At 47.0% G+C, this 10,749-nt stretch overlaps 1 long non-coding RNA gene across 1 annotated transcript; it reads left to right on the top strand.

Annotated features, from left to right (window-relative positions):
* The first annotated feature begins 1,240 nt into the window (after positions 1-1,240).
* Positions 1,241-9,997, top strand: LOC120935836. Its single transcript, XR_005748527.1, has 3 exons — positions 1,241-1,282; positions 1,385-1,532; positions 9,958-9,997. It is a non-coding gene; the product is annotated as an uncharacterized LOC120935836 (long non-coding RNA).
* The last annotated feature ends 752 nt before the right edge of the window (positions 9,998-10,749 follow it).

Genomic DNA, 10,749 nt, shown 5'->3' with positions numbered 1-10,749 from the left:
GATAGGTAATCGGTCTATGGAAGTGCGCGGACAAGGGGGAGGGGCTGTATATGACAGCGTGCGGCGGGGAACACAGCTATTGAATTGAAAGCTGTTATGTTCCCTACGCTCTGAACAACCAGGCAGCGGTGGCGTTGGCGGCGACTCTCCTCTCCCCTATATTCACTCCTTGCTCGCCCCCCCCCCCCCCTGCTCCCAGGCAGCCCACACTCGCCAGCCCTCAAAATGCACTCGCAAAATGCGAGCAGGCTAGTGTAAATTTTGAGGGCTGCTAATGGCACCAGCCATTGTTTTTCAAGCTAACTAATATTTGAAGGGGTCTTTTTGATACATTGGACATTAGTTGTATTTTCTGGTGTCATTCATTTCTTTATTTTTTAAATTTTTTACATGTGGCAAACTGTTTAATAATCTTTATTTTCATTTTTGGCAGCGCAGTCTATATATACATTTACTGGAGATCATATGACCATCACATTGCCTCCACCTCCCTCCCTGATAGAATAGAGAAATACAAAGAAGATTCTAGAAGTCACCAGAGAGATGATGGAGGAGAGGTGAGGAGGATTCTGGGAATTCTGGGACATTATCCAGTAACAGACAAGGGGTGTGTCTGGATGGTGACTGTATCATTGTGTGTGTCAGGTTCCTATAAGGTGTCAGGATGTCACTGTCTATTTCTCCATGGAGGAGTGGGAGTATTTAGAAGGACACAAGGATCTCTACAAGGACGTCATGATGGAGAATCAGCCGCCCCTCACATCAGCGGGTAAGAGGAGACTTTATTGTAAAGGAGAGAGCAGTACGGAGGCTCCACCTAGATCCCCCGTCATCTGATAAACACATAGAAACAATGTATTCAGTCAGTGTGTGTGTTTCCTACAGATGGATCCAGTAATGGGAACCCACCAGAGAGATGTCCCAGTCCTCTGTATTCCCGGGATTCCACACAGGAAGGTCACACCATCCCTCACCATCATCAGGTAGATGAGGAACAATCACTGGTAGTATCATTAGGATCTGTACATTATCTGCATTGTTGTAATTGATATATATTTTTAAAAATATCTTTCAGAGTAAAAATCTCGGGGATTATATTATTGTTGTTAAAGAAGAGTATAAAGAGGAGGATGAGGAGTATGGAGTGATGGAGGAGTTATCAGAAGGACACAAGGATATGATGGAGCCACCTAATACCAGGAACCCACCAGAGAGATGTCCCCGTCCTCTGTATTCCCGGGATTCCACACAGGAAGGTCACACCATCCCTCACTGTTACAAGGTTGGTGGGATAGAGCATCTAGAACATGGACTCATGAAGATGATGTATGAAAGCTGAGCTTATATTTTACCAATGAAGTTTTATTTATTTTTCTTGGGTTAGGGTAAAGATCTGATAGATATGGAATTTGAGGCTAAAGCAGAAGAAGAAGAAGAAGAGAGGTATGTGAGTGATGATCAGCAGTCTATGGAGGAGGATGGAATAATAAGGCTAATTATAGAGGACGGCACTTCTACAGAGATCAGCACAGGTGGGTCATTAACACTAAATACATTCCTCCACCCATACTGCTCACTGATTGGTCCAGAGTAGGGCGGGGACTGGGTGATATCAGCCTGTAATCCCCTGGTCACTTTCCTGAGCTGTGTTCCCTGTCCTGTATTCCTGTTTTTCTCTGGGATAATCTTCCTTCTCTGTGCTGCAGACACAATTTATGTATCTAGACTGTATTTATGGAGATTCTGGGGATCAGCTGGCAGAAAAATGTTGATTGTCATCATAGATATTACTAGACCTAGACACCTGTGACATGTATCTTGGGCCTCCTTCCCATACATGAGTCTAGTAAGATCTCTGACAGAACAATTCTCCTCCCAGGGTTACTTGCTCTGTTGTCTGCTGGCTGTGCCGGGTGGAGGGATATGACTGTATAGTCTCAGACCCAAGTCACTGAGTGCAATCTCAGGAGATGGGAGGCAGCGTTGTGGAATCTCTGCAACTTGTCTCATGTAAACATTTAAGCTTCCACTGATTACTGAATACCAATATTATGAGTCCTGACCCTTACACTGTATAATTTATATTGTACATTACATACTCCTGACCCCTGCACTATATACTCTATGGTGTACATTACATCATTCTGATACTATATAGTTCTATCTGTTGTATCTTATACAATATGTTGTACATTACTTAGTCCTGACTTCTGCTCTCTCCCCTCTACCCACTGCTATATATACACATAATATGTATTTTCTTTTGTTACACCCATTTCCTACCAGCTGGACATTTTATATCTGATGATTTGATTGGAGCACAGACTTACATGTTGATAATAATGTGATAACTATCACCCTGTCTTCTACACGGATCATGGGGACCTCTTCGCGTGGGAGCTCGGCATCCCGTTCAAGGTCCCCGAGGGACACCTCCGGTCCTACTCAGACCATTCCGGAGCTCTTCAGGAAGCAGAGGCCTGTCATGGTGTCTCCACTTCCCTCCTCCTCATCACCTCAGCAACATGTGGAGATAGTACTTTCCCCAACGGTGCCTTCTCCTGCTTCGGGGGTGCCCCACCCGACAACATCACCCCCGCTGTGCATCCAAGACCTCAGGGCAGTGGCGGCAGATATCAAAGACACTCTGTCCGCGGCGATCGCGGGCCTCCGTCATGAACTACAAGCCATAACGGGCAGAGTCCAGAAAGTGGAGAACGCGACCATGGTTCAACACACCGTCATTAAGCGGGTGGCTCACAAGCTGGATTCCCACACCCTACAGCTCCGAGATATCCAACTGCATGTCGAGGAACTCGACAATAGGGGCAGAAGGCATAATCTGAGAATCAGGGGTCTCCCGGAGACCGTAGAAACCGACCAGATTGCCCCAGCGGTCACTGGAATCTTTAACATCTTACTGGACAAGCCACCAGACGCGCTGATCACTATGGAGCGTATCCACAGTCCTCGGGGTAGGGACACCGACCCCCCGAGAGATATTATTTGTTTCGTAAATGACTACGAGATCAAGGAGACCGTTCTACAATGGCCACCCGATTCAAATCTACCAGGACCTCTCGGCCATCACACTCAAGAACCGCAGGGACCTCTGTCCCCTCCTGGAAGTTTTGAGGAACAAGGGGATTTGCTACCGTTGGAAATTCCCCTTCGGTTTACTAGCCACCCACCAAGGTCGTTCGGCTCTCCTGAGAGTCCCGGAGGAGCTGGAAGCTTTCTGCAAACACTTGGACTTATCGTACGTCCATCTGCCAGATTGGTACGCGGAGTTTCAAGTCCCCGAGCTCTCCCGCCGTAACCTGGAATAGGAACCGATGGAAGCCCAGGACACCAGATATCGACGGAGACGGTCTCCTTCTCCATCATCAGGCCTCGATCCCAACGCATACGTATACCCGCCGCCTACCAGCACGTCGGCGGCCCAGATGCCCCGCAGAGCTCGCCGTGATCAACCGATGATTTCCCGCTAGACGGATTTCCACTGTCCGGCTGTAACCCAGGTACTGCGTCTCTGGTGGGCTTGCCTACTCAACGGAATTTGGACTGTTTGCCCTACCTTTTGGCTCTAGTGCCCTGCTCCCCTTGTATATGATGCGCTGTTCGGAACGTTGCTCAGGGTCATAAGGCCTATGACCTGGTGACTCTCCATTGCCCTTCCTATTAGGTTACCAGAGGAGACTGCTCAAGTAAACTTAGCTACTATGCACCGCATCTGACCGTATAGGTTCCTGTCCATTAAAGATCGGAGAACCTCAGTGTTCTGTGCCCCAGCCTTACCTCCCGCCACCGGACATCGTCGCCTGACTTTCTGAATTTATACCCCCATGCCTTACTTATCCCGGTGGGGTATTTTGCTTTTTACACAGGATTTTAGCTCCGTTGCTAGCCCCATGAACACAGCTTATTTGGATGGCCGCTTCAACCTGTTCCCAGACTCGCTGGGCTCTCAATATATATATGGACATTCTCATGCGGCTCTATCCAAAACTGCTCAGGTATCGTTAGGCTAGTCCATTGCTGAATGCGAAATAATGCTATGTTCATTAATTTAACCTGTGTTCACTTGGGTTGTTTTGCTTTTGTGTGTGGTGTGGCAGTCAGAGAGGGGGAAAGATGGCTTCTGTCCACATAGTGAGGTACTTATGAGGGGCCTATGCAACATTTCTGAGCTATGCGTGCGTTTTGCAGCTTCGGAGTAAAAAGCCCTGGGTGGAGGTAGAGACATGCTTCGGCCTTGTACTACACGCCCCCTTAGCGTCTGAAGCCGATCCCGCCAATCCAGGTTATTCCACTAATTTCAGGGGAGGAGCCAGGTTCTAGTCGCGGACATCACCTTGGGCGCGTTAAGCTCACGGAACCCCTCCTAATTCAAATGCCCCCCCTCCCTCCCCCCTACGTTATGGGCGGTTCAGCGCCGCATCTCTGCGTTTAGTCGAAGTTCTCAGCCGCAGACTACACTCACAACCTGGGTTACAGCCCGGAATAAGGTTCCCTCAATATTGTTACTGTTACAGATTTTTATTGGTACAATTTACTGTTTCGTTTCAGGGATTGAGTTGAATTGTTGCTCCTTTTATTTGTTGCATCTCCTTCTCAGCCGACAAAAGTTTAAGGACCTGATTCGCACTCCCCCATGCATATGTACACCCCGCATGCATGTTTTCCACTCATGCTTGGGCTTTTGAAGAGATGGAGGGTAGGATTGTATATCTCTCTACTGATATATAGATTTCCCGAAAGACTGACCAACCCCTGCGCAGTGGTCCTTTGTTTTCGACCACTGACCATTTCCGGTACCCCTGATTGATTAAACTCCCCTCCCCCCCCTTTTTTTTCTTCCACAGGCTCCGTCCCCCTGTGTCGGGGGGGGGGGTCTGTGTAAGTGACCGGAATTCCTTCCCCTAGACCCAGTCCCTTTTTTTTAGGTTACACAGGGCCTTTCCTGTTTGCCTGTCCAGTCCTGCCACAGCTCTAGTAATTCCCTATATCCTGCTCTTTGGTGACCTATCCTTTCCTCCTGCATAATGACTGACACTAGGAACAATACTGACAGGCCTACACTCAAGATTGTATCCCTAAACGCGCATGGGCTCAATATTCCTGAGAAACGAGTCCAACTCCTATTGGCGATGCACCGTGCTAAGGCCGACATAGTATTCGTACAGGAAACACATTTCAAGACAGACTCGACGCCCAAACTTTATAACTATCATTTCCCTGCAGTACACCATGCCACTAATTCGAGTATTGAATCAAAAGGGGTCTCCATTTTGATTAGTAAACATTGCCCTTTCCAATTGTCTGAGACTGTGGCTGATCCAAAGGGTAGGTACTTGTTTCTAAAAGGCACATATCTCAACCGAACCATTACACTTGCGAACATATACGCCCCAAATTCCAGTCAGGTATCGTTCTTTAACTCTGCCTCAGAACTGCTGGCCTCTTTTAAGACTGGTATACTGGTGCTTGGTGGTGATTTTAATGCTCCACTCAACCCCGTCCAAGACACATCTGGCACTTCCTCCTCCTGTACGCAGCTCTGCGGAGAATAAAAACACACCTCCAAGACCTCCTCTTACACGACACGTGGCGCTCCTTGAATCCTACAGGTAGGGATTATACCTTCTACTCTTCACCGCACAACAGATACTCCAGATTAGACTACCTGTTCATTACGCAAGAAGACCTGCCCTTGCTAAAAAGCGCCTCCCGTGATCCCTTGTTCTTATCGGATCATAACCCCGTTTCGGCCACACTGTCCTTCCCAGAAATCCATCCGCGCTCGCACATATGGAGATTGGATCCTTCATTATTGACTGACCCGATCTTGGCTAAAGATTTGGAATCTCACCTCAAATAGTTTTTTCAAGAAAATAGGCCTGAAGACATGGCTCCCGTCATTAACTGGGAAGCACACAAGTGCGTGGTTAGGTGCATCCTGATCGCGGCAGCTGCTAAACGCAATAGGGAAAGACAGAAGCAGTACATCAAGCTCACAGAGAAGATTAGGCGGTTGGAACGCGCCCATAAACACACACTTGCTCTAAATACTCTGCAAGACTTAATTCGGGCACGTGCTGACCTTTTGGAGGTTATAGGTAAACAGGTCAGGCGCAAATTCATTCTGGCAAATAAAATGTTTTACGAATACGGAAACAAGGCTAGCAAATTACTTGCGAGGGCCTTACAATCCAAAAAAGCCAAGCCACTCTTTGACTGACGACCGAGGTCATAGATTGCTCTCTTCCCCCGACATTGCCAAGCATTTTGTTAAATATTATACTAGCCTTTATAACTTACCCTCCCCTGACTCGCCTACTGTGCAAGCCGCGAGAAGGGGAATGATTGAAGAATTTTTGAGCGAATTTAGCCCCGAGCAGTTGTCGGAGGCTGCTAAAAGTGAGCTTGACAGACCCTTAAACAGCAAGGAGGTGGAATTGGCTCTGAAACAGATGAAATCAGGCAAAAGCCCGGGCCCAGACGGCCTGACGGCGGGGTATTATAAAACGTATGCAAAAATTCTCACACCATTCTTTCTCTCTGCCTTTAACTCTTTTGCTCACGGCACTGTACCTCCCCGAGATCTTTTGACTGCTCATATTGTGGTAATACCGAAACCTGACAGGGACCCCTCAGTAGTAACCAATTACAGACCTATTTCACTGCTAAACGTTGATTTAAAATGGTTCCGTACCTCCCCAAACTCGTGGACCTGGACCAAGTCGGCTTTGTCCCAGGTAGAGAGGCGAGGGATAATACCCTTAAAGCCCTAAATGTCCACCACTGGCTCTCTTCTACCAAATCCCTGGGATTTTTTCTGTCGCTCGACGCGGAGAAGGCATTTGACAGGGTGGCATGGGACTTTATGCAAGCAACTCTAAGGGTCATAGGACTTCCACTGTCTATGCTGAACTACATCTCCACGCTTTATGCCGGCCCTACGGCGTGAGTAAATTGCTGCCTGTCAGATGCCTTCTCCATAACGAATGGCACGCATCAGGGATGTCCCCTCTCCCCACTGATTTTTATTTTAACCCTAGAACCGCTACTGAGACGACTTAGATCTAATCCGACCGTTAAGGGCATTGACGTATTGAATCATACCTACAAAATTGCAGCCTTTGTGGACGACATTCTCCTTTTCTTGACAGATCCACTAACAACTATCCCTAACTTGCTGAAAGACTTTGAAGACTTTAGAATTCTATCTAATTTTCAGATTAATTTTTCCAAATCGTCAGCCCTGAACATTTCCCTACCCGCCGCAACATGTAACTTGTGCCAATTGAACTTCCCCTTTAAATGGAATAGCCGGGCCATTACTTACTTAGGGATCCAATTGCCTGTATCCTAAGCGGACCTATACACATTAAACTATGCCCCATTACTACAAAACATACTAAATGATCTAAGGGGGTGGTCCTCGAAACTGTTGTCGTGGTTCGGCAGGGTTGCTGTCATTAAGATGAACGTCCTGCCGCGGATCCTGTATACTTTACAGGCGGTCCCTATTAGACTTCCCCCGGCCTTTTTCTCTTCCTACAAAAAAGCATGTACTGACTTTATCTGGAATAAGGCTCGCCCGCGTCTGAGTTACAATCGGCTCACAGCACCTAAACTTAAAGGGGGCATAGGTTTACCTGACGTATACAAATACCACCTGGCCTGTGGCCTAACTAGAATAGTTGATTGGAAAGTACACTGTGAATAAAAAGATTGGGTACGGCTCGAACACCTATTCTCTCCTCTCCCTCTCCCCCAACTCCCGTGGATCACACAGCACAATATCCCGGTAGCAGTTAAAGATCATCCCCTGATCCATCCCTCCTTGCTGACCTTTCGGGAGGCTTGTACCAAACATAAAATCTCTGATCTGTATGGCCCTATGACTCCCCTTAGATTGAATCCTGACTTCACTCCAGGAATGCATTCCCCCTTTTTAGCAGAGGACTGGCCCCACCCCTCCGTACAGGCTGGTCAAATCTTCGTTAATGGTCAATTTCTGCTACAGCCTGATCTTGCAACCAAGATTAACAAGGACGTCTTCCCATTCTGGACGTATGTACAATTCCACCACTTTTTTACTAAAAAGGCTCCGAAACCGCAGTGATCCAGAAACACCACCTCATTTGAAAATCTATGCTCCAGTAGAGAACCACAGAGTTCTGTTCTCTACACACTCATCGAAAGTCCACTGGGCTAACCAACAGTGGGAACGGGATCTCACGCTTGATCTCACAGATGCAGAATGGGAAGACGTTTACAGGCTCGCCCATAAGGGCTCGGTTAATGTCCAGATACAGGCGAATGCTTACAAAATACTTTCCAGATGGTACAAAACCCCCTCTTAAAATGCACCGCATTAACCCCACCATTTCACAAACTTGCTGGAGATGCAATCTGGAGACGGGTTCCTTCCTCCACATATGGTGGTCCTGCCCCAAAATCCAACCTTATTGGACGGAAGTCCACAAATATATCTCCCGAATCACTACTTTCGATTTGGAGTTCACACCCGCTCAGTTCCTCCTTAACCATGCACAGCCGCTCCCAAATGGATATTGTCGTACCTTGGCTATGCACATGGTGAATGCTGCCCGGATGTGTATACCACTCAAATGGCTTGTTTCCAACCCTCCGTCCGTAATGGACTGGTTCAAGCGTATTCAAAAGACGATGAAGATGGAGCAACTGATCCACCAGGCGAACGATACCCCTTCCAGGTTCTCAGGAACTTGGATCTGTTGGTCCCATTTTGCTTCATCTGGCGAATACAAATGTATTAGGTCTTGAAGGTTCTGAACGTAAATCCCCTATGATCATACCCTTTTGGAGCTGCGGCAGGCCCCCCTCTTCTTCCCAGACTATTCCTTCTCCCCCCCCCCTTATTAGTATAATACCTGTTACGAGTGTTAGGAGTTAGTTAGACTTCTTTTGCCATGAGCTGATACCAGCCCGTGAGGGTGTCAGCCCTGGTTATGTAGATATATGGTGTTCTTTGTGTTTCTTTGTACTATGCAATATCCTGACACCCACACCTACTCAATGCTGTGTGTTTTGTTTGTCCCTGCACTTCTTTGGGTCCCTGATACTTGACCTTATAAGGGCGATAAAGAAATTCGGCATTATGACTTAGGTGGCGGCTTTGTCCGCATATACATCCGCTTATTGGTTCTTTACAGGATTTGACTTGCCCTTTGCTGCCTGTTCTGTTATTTACACTGCTTAGCGGCTGCACCCGCACTCATTCATGCTTACTGGTTATATAACATAACTGTATCTGTTCTATCTCAAATAAAATCTTTTGGGAAAAAAAAAAATGTGATAACATCCTCCAACTGTGGAACCTTAAACATAAAGTGATAATGAGGGAAGAGTTAACAACCCAAGGATCAGGATCAGTCCAGTCTTCATCTTGGTTTTTCTCACCCATCCTCACTCTCTGACCTCTGGTGGGGCTCAGCCCTGCTGTTATTCATGACTAAATAAGGAAGTGTAGGTTCTCCTAAACCTTGTGTACAGCCTTCCCAGAAGATTTGAAGCTGTTATAGCTGCAAAAAGTGTGCCAACTCAATATTGAACCCTACAAATTAAGAATGTGATGCAATTAAAGTTCAGGTGTGTGTGTAAAGACAGGTGTCCCAATACTTTTGGCAATATAGTATATACTAAGAGCAACCTTCCATATGTGTTCGCTCACAGTGGATTTAACTGTATGTCTTGTAAAACTAAATTAAAATGTATTTAAAAAAACACGATGGTGGTCTTCAGGATCAGTCCAGTCTTCATCTCCGTTGTTCTACCTCCCCATCCTCACTCTCTGACCTCTGGTGTGGCTCAGTCCCGCTGTTATTCATGACTAAATCATGGACTAAATAAGGAAGTGCAGTACCAATCTGCTCATGTCTAGTAATAATCTTTGTATTTCTATTTTAGTAGATGGACGGGAGATGAGGAAAACCTCAGAGGATTGTCTCACTTTGTCTCCAGACTGTAAAGTAGAAGATGAGGACATCACACAGTATAGTCCAGGAGAAAACCCGACTACCTCAAATGTCCATCCGGCACCACACAGTGTAGATGGACCATCGTATTCCTCTTATCCTGAGGAACCTCAGACTGTGCGGGACAGTGCCGGACCATCGTATTCCTCTTCTCCTGAGGAACCTCAGACTGTGAGGGATGGTGCCGGACCATCGTATTCCTCTTATCCTGAGGACCCTCAGACTGTGCGGGATGGTGCCGGACCATCGTATTCCTCTTATCTTGAGGAACCTCAGACTGTGAGGGACGGTGCCGTCCTTCCAAAAGAGAAGAGGCTTTCCTGTACTGAGTGCGGGAAGTGTTTCCCTTCTAAATCCAAACTTAATAGGCATAAAAGACTTCACTCAGGTGAGAAGCCATATTCCTGTCCTGAGTGCGGGAAATGTTTTTCACAGAAGTACAATCTTTGCAAACATCAGAGATCTCACACGGGGGAGAAACCGTATTCCTGTCCTGAGTGCGGGAAATGTTTTACACAGAAGTTCAGTCTTTATACACATCAGAGATCTCACACGGGGGAGAAACCGTATTCCTGTCCTGAGTGCGGGATATGTTTTTCACGGAAGTCCAATCTTTACGCACATCAGACATTGCACACAGGGGAGAAGCCGCATTCCTGTCCGGAGTGCGGGAAATGTTTTTCACACAAGCCCAATCTTCACACACATCAGAGATCTCACACAG

The sequence above is a fragment of the Rana temporaria genome, chromosome 4 (genome assembly GCF_905171775.1).
Source record: "Rana temporaria chromosome 4, aRanTem1.1, whole genome shotgun sequence".
Classification (NCBI taxonomy): Eukaryota; Metazoa; Chordata; class Amphibia; order Anura; family Ranidae; genus Rana; species Rana temporaria.
The sequence above is the reverse complement of the archived record's forward strand: the minus strand, read 5'-3'. Positions and strand labels throughout refer to the sequence as shown.